Source organism: Arvicola amphibius, chromosome 15 (assembly GCF_903992535.2).
Source record: "Arvicola amphibius chromosome 15, mArvAmp1.2, whole genome shotgun sequence".
Classification (NCBI taxonomy): Eukaryota; Metazoa; Chordata; class Mammalia; order Rodentia; family Cricetidae; genus Arvicola; species Arvicola amphibius.
In genome coordinates this window covers 17,146,254-17,160,375 of record NC_052061.1, presented here as the reverse complement: position 1 = coordinate 17,160,375, position 14,122 = coordinate 17,146,254, and the positions used below count along the sequence as shown (strand labels likewise).

Here is a 14,122-nt window from a genome sequence, read left to right as displayed (position 1 = left end):
GAGCAGTGAGTTGTCACTTGAATTGCCTTGCTGTTAGCACTGTAACAAATCACCATGCATTAGGGGCTCCAGACTTGATTAGTTTACAGGTGTCAATCCTCCCGTGGAGCTGGACTCAAGTCAACCTGCCAGCAGGCCTTTACTAATGCCTGAATTCCCAGGGGTTCTGTCCTTCCAACTTCTTAGTCAGCCATGAGCCACTGAGTCTTGGGAGGGATCAATCTGGCTCTCTCTCACTCTCTAGCCTCTTGCTTTCATTTAGTTTATTTGTTTGCTTGCTTGATTGTTTGGAGTTTTTGTTCTGTCCTAGGGTTGGGGTTGTGAGACAATGTCTCTATGTCAGTGGTTCTCAGCCTTCCTAGTGATAAAACCCTTTAGGATAGTTCATGTTATGACCCCAACCATAAAATTATTTGTTAGTACTCTATAACTAATTTTGCTGCCATTATGAATCTTAATGTAAATATTTTTCTTTTTCAATGGTCTTAGGCTACCCCTGTGACAGGGTTATTCATTCCCCTCTCAAAGAGGTTGAGACCCACAGGTTGAAAACCACTGCTTTATGTAGTCCTAGCTGTCCTGGAGATTGCTGTGTAGACTAGACTGGCCTTAAACTCACTGAGATCCTCCTGCCTCTGCCTCCTGAGAGCTGGAATCATAGCATAATCAACCCTTTTATTTATGAAAACCCTTATGATGGTGTTGGTGTTAGCACACTCCCAAAGGGCATATGCTTAAGTTCTAGCTTTCTGTACACCTAAATGTGACCTTATTTGGAATTAAGCTCCAGATAGGTGTTTGAGTTAAAATGAAGGCATTAAGGTATGCACAGGACATAAATGGAGGAGAAACATTAGGAAGACACAGAAAGATGACTGAATAGCATGACAGAGACTGGGATGACACAAGCCAAGGAAACTGGGGACTGATAGCAAACACTAGGAGCTTGAGGAGGCAGGGAACTCCCTTAGAGCAGTCAGAGAGCAAAGTCCTTGATTCCTGGCATCTTTGGGAAGCTAATTCAGCCAGGTACACATGGATGATCCCTTACCTCCTTGCCTCTAAATCCATTTCATCACATCTGTAAAATTTCTTTTGCCATGGGAAGGAACATACTCATGTTCTGGGAATTAGAATCTGGACATCTTTGAGGGTATTGTTCTGCTCACCACAGCATATAGAAGAAATAGAAAGAATGCTAATATAACTGAAAATTAGTGAATGGCAGGAGTGGGGTTGTGGGGAAGGAGGGAGCAGAGACCAAAGTCATCAGCATATAAGCCCTTGTAGATGAAGTAGTAAAGTTTAAATTTTATGTAGTTATGAGGTTTTTCTAAAATATATAGGAAATTGTTAAGCACAGGAGCATTGTTTCTTAAGACAGGTGGTGGTGGCACACCCCTTTAATCCCAGCACTCAGGAGGCTGAGGCAGGCAGCTCTGTGAGTTCAAGGCCAACGTGGTCTACAGAGTGACTTCTAGGACAAACTTCAAAGCTTCACAGAGAAACTGTGTCTTGAAAGAAAAAAATCACTCTATCTGTTATGTGGAGGAGGAATGTTAAAGTAGAGACTGCTGAGGTGGGCTCCAAGGATAGAGCCTACTGGTCTTTTATAGACCACCACCAGTAGTGGTGAGAAAAACAAGTAGTTATGTCACAGTACCTAGTGATAGGGTGGATTCTGGTGAGTGAGGGCAACAGAAAGCAGTATTGACTCCTAGATCATAGCTGTCCAACAGTGCAAGGGAATGTTGATGTCATCCGAAAAGAGACGAGAAACAAGGGAATGCAGAATTTGTGTGAAACAATGTTGAAATGTTTTCTTAGGGGAACCAGAGGTTTGGCTAGGAGAGTCACAGAGGGAGCTTGGAACTGGAGGTAAAACCTAGAAGTCAGTGATATGAGTAATCCGTAGGAATTGTTTGTGTTAACGTTGCCAGAGGTGGAAATGAACAGAAAAGTATCCAAACAAAGTGTCTTGTTCCCTCACCCTACCCCTCTGAGACAGGGTTTCCCTGTAGCTTTGGAGCCTGTTCTGGAACTGGCTCTTGTAGACCAGGCTGGCCTCGAACTCACAGAGATCTGCCTGCCTCTGCCTCCGAGTGCTGGGATTAAAGGCGTGCGCCACCACTGCCGCCCCGCCAAAACAAAGTATCTTAAGTTTCTGGGCTGCTTTAACTAGTGAGTTGGCGAACACAGATATTTGTTTCTCAGTTCTAGAACCCAGAAAATCCAAGAGCAAGCTCTTACAGGTCTGGTAGAGACCTACTTCCTGATTGACAGCTGGCTCTATTTCCCAATGCCCTTACAGTGTAGCAGGGAGCTAGTGAGCTCTGAACTCTATTTTAGTGATGCTGATAACATTTCTGAGGGCTTGATCTTTGTGGTGTTGGTATTTCCCAAAGCCCCATTTCCTAATACTATCCCAGTGGAGGTTGAGTTTTGATATATGTATTTAAGAATGACACTTATGTTCAGCACATACTGTGGAATTCAAGCTAACTACCATCTGAGGACTCATCCATTTTCTAAGAGTATGGCTCCGTTGTCCTCAAAGTTCCTCTGTGGTTCCGTATTTTCTTCAGTTTGAAATCACCTCCTTACTCTGACACACCCTTAGGTGCTTATTCAATCACACTTTCTGTGGAAACCTCTTCTTGCAATCTGAGCTGAGATTTCCTGCTTTAGTGCCTTTTCTAAAAGCTGTTTGACTTTACAGGAATGTTCGCCTATTTACATAAATCCAAATCCAGTCCCACAAATCCATTAAGTTCCGGCCCAAATATCTCCTTCTTAAAGGTTTTTTTCTGTTTCCAGTAAGGAAATAACCATCTGTTTCTAACTCCCTAACCTGCACCCCTATCCAGTCTAGATAAACCAAGTCTAGATAAACCATTGAAGGAAGTTTGCACGTCTGCTCCATCTTGGGATCCCAGCTCCACAGTGCATGCATCCACAAGGGGGTCAGGGGAGCTTACTTAGAAAAAGCGTTCCTTGAATGAATACTACGGTTATATTTGCTGTGAGTATAGGTCTTAGGAATGAGAAATCCTCTGTATCTTTCATATAATGACTATATAAAAATGCATGATGACTGAGGTTTTTTTGGTTTTTTGAGACAGGGTTTCTCTGTGGTTTTGTAGCCTATCTTGGAACTAATTCTTGTAGACCAGGCTGGTCTCGAACTCACAGAGATCCGCCTGCCTCTGCCTCCTGAGTGCTGGGATTAAAGGCGTGCGCCACCACCGCCCGGCTGATGACTGAGTTTTAATGATGATCTGTACATTCATAATTGTGGAGGGTTGTTTTGCTGGGGTCTTTGAACTTTTGAGATAGAGTCCACTCTGTACCCCAAGCTTGCCTCAAACTGGAGGCAGTCCTCCTGTCCCACCCTCCCAAATGCTGAGATTGCAGGTGTGAGTTACCACATCCAGCTCATGTTTTGTGTTATACACACACTTTCTTTCCTTTGTAGTGCTGCTACCAGAATTTGGGGGTGTCTTTTCATGATTGTCAGATGAATCCCAGGAAATCTGGCTTCCCTCTTGTGGGTCTTAGTCTCTTCACTAAGAGAATGTAAGAATGAGCTCAAATGGAGTCAGTTTATCACACTCCCAAGAGCAGGGCAGTCAGGATGTCAATCTCAGCAGCTGCTTGAGGAGGAAAATGAAGGAGAGGGTATAAGCATGGATGCCTATCACATGGCAACCCTAGGTGGGCAAGGGGCCTTTAGAGAATAAGCAAGGAACTCCACAGTAGCAGAAACAGCATGCTCGCATCTCGTCAACAAACAAAAGATATTTTAAAAAGACAAAGGAGAAGTTGTGACTTTCTGATTCAGAAGAGTGGGAAAACCCAACAAACCTCACGGCAACCTCATGGTGCCTGATAGGCACTGGATCCGGACATGCGAGTTCTAGGGAGAAAAAGCACAGCATCTCATTAGAAAGATAATTTTTCATTATTCGGCTGGGTGGTAGTGGTGGGCACCTTTAATCCCAGCACTCAGGAGGCAAGTGGATCTGAGTTTGAGGCCAGCCTCGTCTACAAGGTGAGTTCCAGGATAGCCAGGGCTACACAGAGAAACCCTGTCTTGAAAAACCAGTGGATGAATGAATGAATGAATGAATGAATGAATGAATGAATATGCTTGTCTCTTTAGCATAGATTAAGCCCACTTTTCTATGGGGAGCCCCTTGCCAAATTGTTGACCAGTCCAACTAGAATGTTAGGTATCTCTTCACGCCAGAAAGTCTAGTCTCTTGACCAGGAGTTTCCCTTACTAGGTTTTATGGCAAGAGCTCTACTGCTGAGTCACACAGTTCCCAAAACTGTTTTAAATTCTTTTGAGACAGGATCTCTCTCTCTCTCTAGTTTTGGCTGTCTTGAAACCCACTAATTAGATCAGGCTGGTCTTGAACTCACAGAGATCCTTCCTACTGCTGGAACTTAAGACATGTACCACCACACTGATATTTTAAACTCTTGATTACTAGTGACTTTTTCTGTTAATTTGGTTAGTGGTTCCAGTTGGGAGACTAGAACTTTGGCTGTTTTTTTTTAACATTCTAAAACTGGAGTTAAATATTCAGAAGAGCCAGGTGGTGGTGGTGCACGCCTTTAATCCCAGCATTCGGGAGGCAAAGGCAGGCAGATCTCTGTGAGTTTTAGGCCAGCCTGATCTACAAGAGCTAGTTCCAGGACAGGCTTGAAAGCTACAGAGAAACCCTGTCTTGAAAAACAAACAAATAAACAAAAAATGTTCAGAAGAACAGACTTTTAAGAAAATCATGAGTTGTTTTGGTTTGGGGTAGTTTGAGATTCATCTCTGTAGATGAGTCAGGCAGGAGACAAGTGAAGGAGTTTAGGTTAGTCACATATTAAATGTAATTCCTGGTATTTAAAGCCCTGAGAGCAAATGATGTATTGATAATGGGAGGAGCTGCGTAGAGAAGCAGAATCCATACTCAGAGAGGAAAAGGTAGAGGGAAACAGACACATGAGCTCACAGAGGACTGGGGAGCTGGAGGGAGAAGCCATTTGCCTAACATGGGAGGTTGTGACTTCAACATGAGCAGTTCCAGTTTGAAAGGTGGACGTGGAGATGTGGCTGGCGGCTTTGAAAATGGATCTCTATGTGAAGACCCTTGTATAGTTTGACTTCCCTCTAATAAACAGGATTTTGGCAGAATGCTACAATATATATCCACACTATCTTAGCCACGCCACAGCCCCTCAGATATTTTTTAAATGTTTTCATTCCTTGAGATTTGTGTTTGTTTAGTTGATTATTTACTTTTTATGGTCACTCCATTGAAAGTTCTATGTAATAAGCAAGTAATATTTCCCCAACAGCAGCCAGCACTTGAGGCTTGCAATGGACTCTCTATATACCTCCCCCCCCACCACACACACACAGTGGAATCTGAAAAACAAATTTGCCTGCATCTTAATAGTACTCAGGCATCCAACTAAGTCACAGCTGATATCTGATCCACAGAAACTATTTTTTAAGCTTCTAAATTTGAGGACAATACACAGAAATAACTGATACTAAGCCAAACTAAACACAGGAAAGTGCATACAGGCAATACAGTATAGGTAATTCAGTCACATTATGCAACATTAATGGTACATAGTACTTTCAGAGCAATGTGGAGCAGAAGATGTTTTTCTGAAGTTGAATGAAATACCCAGTAAGAATGGTTAATTAGAAAGGGATACCTTAATGTTGGTGGAGAAATAGTGGCTATAATAGTATAGTATAATAGATACAGGTATTGATCCTTATCCCATTTTCTGTCAGGACTCCTAAAACCTCAGGACTCTGGGAAGCACTGAGTGCCCTTTTGAATACTGATGAGCTATTTAGGGCTGGGGAACACTAAATAGCCCATTCTGGCAGATTCTCGCTCAGCTTATCCTTCCAAGAAAACCCTACGAACTCAACTATGTCTCTCATTTGGCTCCAGATCCAGTCTGGTTGACAACCAAGAGTAATCATCACAAATCCATTCTTGTTAAGTTGACAAACAAATACAAATCCTGTTTAGTAGAAGCAAATCATCAAGTCACACAAGGGCCTGTAGGTGAGGATCCCTTCCACTTTTTGTTGTTGTTATTTTGTTTTTTTTTTTTTTGTTTTTGTTTTTTGAGACAGGGTTTTGTTATACCCAGATCACAGGGTGCCCCCAGAACCAACTAGGAGACCAAGTCCTGAATGTAAAAGCAAAAAGCCTTTATTCTTACACAAGTTTGCAAACTCGGACTCTCCATGCGTCCAACGTAGTGGGGTGATTGGAGAGCCCTGATATCAGTTAGAGTTGGGTTTTTATAGTAGCAAAGGTGGGAGTGAGAGTTTCTAAGGTTCAGGACCCCTGATTGGCTGATATTTGTCCAGGAGTGTCCTGGTGGAAAGTGGTGGATGCCTGCTACAACAGCTGGAACATTAGGAATGTCCTTTGTGTGGTCTGTTCCTGGGTGGTGCCTGGGTGGTCTCAGTTTGTGGTCTTTTTTGGAATCAGGGTAAACTACAGAGACTCAGGCCTCAATTGAACTTGTCATGGCTGGGTCCTGCTTTTCCCCTTTCACAAGTACCAATGGCAGGACCCAACCATGGGTCCTGCTTGCCCATGGATTTAAGGATTTTATTATTGGGACCTAAGAACTATTAGCTAACAGATTTTCCCAAGGCAGTGGCCAGCCTACCAGGCCCTGTAGCTCTGATCTTGCAGTACAACCAAATTGTAATTATAATCCTATATGTCCTCTTTGGTTCTAGAGTTCTACATAAAGAACTAAGGTGTTTTTTTTTAATTGTAGGACCATTTTAGTTAATAAATTCATTAATTGACAACTCTGGGCCTACTTCTTTTTTTTCTTTTCTTTTCTTTTTTTTTTTTTGGTATGTTAATGGGCATTATAGGTAGTTATTTTTGTCCCCCATGCCAGTGAGTTCCCCGATTGTCTCAGCATTTCAACCTATTCTGGGCAGGGAGCATGGGACAACGTGTTCTTTTCTGCAACTACTTCAAGCTGACATTGGGGCATTGTTATCAGAGCCCAAGAAGGCTGAAAGGCTAGCCAAAGGTAAGAAGGGAATTCAGGCAATGGGGCACTCATCAGAAGCATCCGGTTCACAGACTCTGTTGAAGAGACAGGGAGCATTCATATCAGCTGGACTGGTGCACATCAGCTTTCAGCAAAGTCAGGGCTCACAGTCATTCAGAGCAGGTTGTAGTGAAGCAACTGATGCTTAGATGTATCTGCCAGCCAAGTGGAGACCTATTGAGATAAGTTTAAACTTGGAAGAGAAGTTAAAATTTACATATAAAATAATACATTTGAAACTTTAAGGCCCATATTGAAATTTATATCATAGATAAAAACATAATAGGTATCTGTAAACAGCAGGAATAGACTCATACCTTTGAGTCCTAGCAAAAACTACAGATTTTGGTTAGAAGCATGTATATTTTTCTGTTGTCCAGAGAAACAGGTATGAATTGGGCAGAGATGTCTTTGGCCTGATGAGAAACACCTTTAGGTTCATATTCAGATGGCAGCCAGAATAAATCTAAAATCTTGAGTCTGTGACCCAAACAGTAAGTAGTCACTGCTCTATCAGCTTAGCAGAACTATACCATAGAGTCTGGAGAGATGGCTCAGCAGTTACGAGAACTGGCTGCTCATGCAGAGGACCCGGGTTCAATTCCCAGCACCCACATGGCAGCTCATTCCTGCCTATCATTCCAGTTTCAAAGTACCCACACCCTCACACAGACATACATGCAGGCAAAACTCTAATGCACATGAAATAATTAAAAAAATTAAAAATAAGAACTATACCGTAGAAGGGGAAAGAAATCAGAAACATTTTCCATATCTTAACCTATATTTATATCATAAATATTTTTTAGGCCTTCAAAGCTTATGAGCTTTTATATCCTCAGACTTTTATATATCCTAAAACTTTTTTTCAATCAAGAGACCAAGTAGCTTTAGAAAAATCAAGACTTTGCCAGGTGGTGGTGGCACATGCCATTAATCCCAGCACTCAGGAGGCAGAGGCAGGCGGATCTCTGTGAGTTCGAGGCCAGCCTGGTCTACAAGAGCTAGTTCCAGGATAGGCTCTAAAGCTACAGAGAAACTTTGTCTCAAAAAAAGAAAGAAAAACATTTATAAGCACAAATGTCCTATAATCTTAAATTTTTTTATTGTAAAACTGCACATTTATTTTAAACATTACACAAAAACATGGCTGCTAAGAACATAGATAATTTTGAAAATTGATAGCCTGTCAGTAAACAAAACACAATGAGAAAATCAAGTATATCAGTTAACATAGTGGCACATACTTCTGACCCCAGCATTTATGAAACAGACAGACAGATCTGTGAGTTCAAAGCTAGCTTGCTCTACATATTGAATTCAGGCCACTTAGAGGCTACATAATGAGGTGCTGCCTCAAAATAATTAGTATACCTATCTCTTCAATGATCAAATCATCTTGAGAAGTGAAGGGGAGGGCTGTAGTGGCACATGCCTTTAATCCCTGCACTCCAGAGGCAGGTGGATCTCTGTGAGTTAGAGGCCAGCCTGGTCTAGAGTGAGTTCTAGGACAGCTAGGACTACACAGAGAAACCCTGTCTCAAAAAAAAAAAAAAAAAAAAAACCAAAGGGGGTGGGGGAGGAGAGAGAAATAAAGGGGAAATTCTGATTCTGAGGACTTGAGGCATAAAACTTGATTTATAGCATGATTTGTCAAATTTTTTACTCCCGACTTTAAAAATATTGGCAAAAACCGGGAATGGTGGCAAAGTTTTTAATCACAGCATTTAGGAGGCAGAGACAGGTGGATCGCTGAGTTCAAGATCAGCCTGATCTATAGAGTGAGTTCCAGGTCAGCCAGGATTACATAGAGAAACTCTGTCTTGGGGGAGAAAAAGAAAAAAATACATATGCAAAAAGGTAATATTTTATGATACTGAACTGAATGTATATCCAAGAATAATTCTTCTTTTAATGTATCTATGAAATCTTTGTTCCTGATTCTGTTGGTATTGTTTTTGTTTTTGTTTTCGTTTTTGTTTTTTGAGACAGGGTTTCTCTGTACAACTGCACTGGCTGTCCTGTAGCTCCATTTGTAGATCAGGCTTGCCTCCTACTCAAAGAGGTTCACCTGCCTCTGCCTCCTGAGTGCTGGGATCAAAGGTGGGCACTACCACACCCAGCTGACATTTTATTTTTGCCCCCCCCCCTTTTAAGAAATGGCAAGAGATTAAATTCAGTTAATACTGATTTTTTAATGTGAAAAAGACTAAGTTGAGTTTTTAAAGCAAACAAGCCATAACAATTTGGCACTATTTCAATAGTTAAGTGTCTATAATATGGTATTAGTACAAAGATCTAAGAAAATCTCAAAGACAGTAGATTAGTAATTAGAACATCATACAATGTTGATTTTAGCAAGAAAGGTAAAAGAAGCATCTTATTACATTATAAATTAGAGTATGCAATTATAATTTACAAATTATAAAAGTCCTCCCTTTTTACAGCCAGTTGCTTTGAATGGCTACATGAATGCGTGGTCAACAAGTCAAATAAACAAATCTACCCACATCTACATCCCAGAATACCTAAGTAAACTGAAGACATTATTCAGATGAGTAAGTTCTATTCACTTTCGTCATCTGGGTGATCAGGTTGCAGAGGACATGCTTTTCTTTTCGATGTTCCTAAGCCACTGCATCCTGCTTCCTTGGGAACCTGGTTCTCTTTCTCAGGATCTTTAGGAGACAGCCTGAAGAATTCTCCAATGCCTTTTTTGCCACTTTGGAGTTGGACGCACACAAACTGGATTCCCTCCTGCATACTTATTTTCAGCTTTTCTTGACGAACACGATAAAGAATTGGTGACAAAGGTGGAGGAGCCAAGCACCTTCCTGGGGGCTCGAGAAGCCACCAATTTTCTGTAGGCTCCTGGGACGTAGTTTGCTTTGGTCCGCACCATGTTCACGCAGGAGGAGACAATTTACACCAGTGCCCAGCTGTGGATGTCTTAACTGAACAAGAACCCCTAATCTTATTTTTTTAAAAAAAAAAATAAAATAAAATCTCGGTATTGGCATAAGAATAGACAGGAAAACCAATGGAACCGAATAGAAGACCCGGATATCAGTCCACACATCTTCAAACACCTGATCTTTGATAAAGAAGCAAAAAATATCAAATGGAAAAAAGAAACCATATTTAACAAGTGGTGCTGGCATAACTGGATATCAACATGTAGAAAAATGAAAATAGACCCATATATATCACCATGCACAAAACTCAAGTTCAAATGAATCAAAGACCTCAACATAAAGCCAGCCACACTGAACCTGATAGAAGAGAAAGTGGGAAGTACACTTGAATGCATTGGTGCAGGGAACCACTTCCTAAATATAACCCCAGCAGCACAGACACTAAGAGAAACAATTAATAAATGGGACCTCCTGAAACTGAAAATCTTCTGTAAAGCAAAGGATACGGTCAACAAGACAAAATGACAACCTACAGAATGAGAAAAGATCGTCACTAACCCCACATCAGACAGAGTTCCGATCCCCAAAATATACAAAGAACTCAAGAAATTGGACACCAAAAGATCACATAATCCAATACAAAAAATGGAGTACAGATCTACGCAGAGAACTCTCAACAGAGGAATCTAAAATGGCTGAAAGACATTTAAGGAAATGTTCAACATTCTTAGTCATCAGAGAAATGCAAATCAAAACAGCTCTGAGATTCCATCTTACACCTGTAAGAATGGCCAAGATCAAAAACACTGATGACAGCTTATGCTGGAGAGGTTGTGGGAAAAAGGGAACACTCCTGCATTGCTGGTGGGAATGCAAGCTGTTACAACCCCTCTGGATGCCAGTGTGGTGATTTCTCAGAAAATTAGGAAACAGCCTTCCCCAAGACCCAGTAATACCACTTTTGAGTATATATTCAAAGGATGCTTACATGTGCTCAACTATGTTCATAGCAGCATTGTTTGTCATAGCCAGAACCTGCAAGCAACCTAAATGCCCCTTGATCAAAGAATGGATAAGGAAAATGTGGTACATTTACACAATGGAGTACTATACAGCAGAAAAAAATAATGGCATCTTGGATTTTGCAGGAAAATGGATGGAGCTAGAAAACATTATTTTGAGTGAGGTAACACAGATACAGAAAGACAATTATCACATGTACTCACTCATAGGTGGTTTTTAAACATAAAGCAAAGAAAGCCAGCCTACAAACCACAATCCCAGAGAACTTAGACAATAATGCAGACACTAAGAGAGACTTACATAGATATAATCTACATGGGAAGTAGAAAGTAGAAAAAGACAAGATCTCCTGAGTATATTGAAATCATGGGGACCTTGGGGAAGGATTGAAGGAAGGTAGGGGGAGGCAGGGAGGAGAGCCGAGAAAAATGTAGAGCTCAATAAATATAAATAAATAAATAAATAAGAAAATCTTTAAAAAAAAGAATTAGTATACCAAAACATTTTAGTTGGTCTTTTAAACCCTTTGAGCAATGTTGTTTTAGAAGTCACAAACCTCCTATAAGAAACATTTTAAGAGGCAGGCAGATCTTTGTGAGTTCAAGGCCAGCCTGGTTTACATGAGCTATTTCCAGGACAGGCACCAAAAACTACAGAGAAACCCTGTCTCGAAAATAAAAATAAAAATAAAATAAAATAAAAAAGCCTGGTGGTGGTGGCCCATGCCTCTAATTCCAGCACCTGGGAGGCAGAAGCAGGTGGATCTCTGTGAGTTCGAAGCCAGCCTGGTCTACAGATCTAGTTCCAGGATAGGCCCCAAAGCAACAGAGAAACCCTTTCTCAAAAAACCAAATAAAGTGTAAAAAAAAAAAAAAACCATTTAAGTATGAATTTATTGAAATTCCAATGCCCACTTCAGGACATATGATACTGTCTTCTTATATACACACACACGCCTTTCCCGCCCTTAATGTTTGTGCTTAAATATATATTAAAATCTTTCCATAAGGAACTCCAACTTAGCAGGCACACTCCTAGGTGCTTTGTGGTGTATCCCCAAGTATTCAGCTGCCCATTATCAACAAGTTCAGGGTTGCAGGGAGATGTATGACTCAGCCACGAGGAGCTCAATAGAGGCCAGGGCCTCAATACTTTAACCCAAGGCAATACCTGGTTCTGATAAAGACTACACACTGAGACTGCTCAGGCACCACCCAGGAACAAACCATCCAAAGGAAATTCCTAACATTCCAACTGTTGTAGCTAAGGTCACCTGCCAGCACAGACCCATCACTTTTCACCAGGACACCCCTAGACAAATGTCAGCCAATGAGGGGTCCTGAACCTTAGAAATCCCTCACCCCCCCCCAACCTGTGCCACTATAAAAACTCAACCCTAAATGAGCTTGGGGCTCTTGATCACTCCAATACATTGGATACAGGGAGAGTCCGAGTTTGCAAACTTGTGCAAAAATAAATGCTCTTTGCTTTTACATACAGGACTCAGTCTCCTAGTTGGTTTTGGGGGGACTCCATGATCTGACCATCACAAGACCACCACTCCAAGTGAAATGTCTCTACAAGGCAAAACTTCATTCTTGCTCAGGAGGATGCACCCGGAAGAGGGAACATATTGACAGGAAGTGCACTTAGTTTGTATTCCATGGTTTTCCCCTATCAGCTGAGGTCTCACCTCACGGTCTCTCACAGTTGTCTAAATTTAAAAGAGTTGGTATGAACGAAATGAAGGAAATGGGGAGAGGATTGGACATTTTAGGCTTTTAAATTCAGAGAATGTAGTAGGGTCTTATGTGAACATGCTTTACCAGGTTGCAGATAAAAGATTTGCATAAAGTCTTTCAAGATGGGGAGAAAAAAAACATTAGAATTCTGCCTGGCAATGGTGGTGCACACCTTTAATCCCAGCACTGGGGAGGCAGAGCTGGCAGTTCTCAGTGAATTCAAGGCCAACCTTCTCTACTGAGTGAGTTCCAGGACAGCCAGGAATGTTACTCAGAGAAACACTGTCTTGAAAAAAAAAATGGAATTCATTATATAAACACAAGATTTATGTGTTAACTGTAAAAGACTAATATTTACCATTTCTTCCATGCCCAGACTGAAATCCTGACTTTTTTACCCACTATAATATTGTGAGTCTGGAGGAATTCCCTGGTATCTCTGACCTTCAATTTGGGAATTAGAATACCGACGTCTTCTGGATTATTAAGGCATAATGCTGAGCAGTGTATCAGCAGCACAGCTAAAGTCTCAAAATAATTATGCCATCTTCTCTTTTTTTGTGAGAGCCTTTCTTTCTCTTTAGAAACACTCATTCTTTCTTGGTTGTGATTTTTCCTTTGTGACAATTACTACGTCATTTTTTTTTATGAGCACACTTCCCTCCAAGTAGATTAGAAGCTTCTCAGAAATAAAAACTGTACATTTATTTGCTTATTTGTTTGTTTTAAAGTTTGCAAGTATTCATGCCAGCTAATGTAGAACTATGAAGTATAAATAAAGAATGCTTTGGTAAATATTTACTGAATTTGTCAAAGGACAAAATTACAATAATGATATAGTTTAATGATCCTAATTGGCTTTTGTTTGCTTTCTGGTTTTGCTTGTTTTGTTTGTTTGTTGTTTGGTTTGAGACAGGGTCTCACTATGTAGATTCAGTCAGCTGGCCATAAACCTACAGAGATCTTCCTACCTAATGCCTACTGAAGGCTGGGAACAAAGATTTGTGCCACTATAACCATCAGTTGGTTTCAAATTTAGCTATAGAATCAACAGTTTTTTCTATAAAATAGAATTTATAGCCAATAAGCTAAGAAAAGGGAGTTGTTTCTATAGATAGAAAAAGACAGTCAGTGGTGGCACAGGCCTTTAATCCCAGCACTAGGGAGGCAGAGGCAAGGCAGATCTCTGAGTTCAAGGCCAGCCTGGTCTGTGAGTGAGTTCTAGACCAAGTGGGGTTACACAGGGAAACCCTGTCTCAGGGACAAAAAAATTAAAAAAAAAAAAGAAAGAGGGCTGGAGAGATGGCTCAGTGGTTAAGAACATTGCTTGCT

At 41.0% G+C, this 14,122-nt stretch overlaps 1 pseudogene; it reads right to left on the bottom strand.

Annotated features, from left to right (window-relative positions):
- Nucleotides 1-9,675: 9,675 nt before the first annotated feature.
- On the bottom strand, nucleotides 9,676-10,012 carry LOC119801609 (annotated as a pseudogene).
- Nucleotides 10,013-14,122: the final 4,110 nt, after the last annotated feature.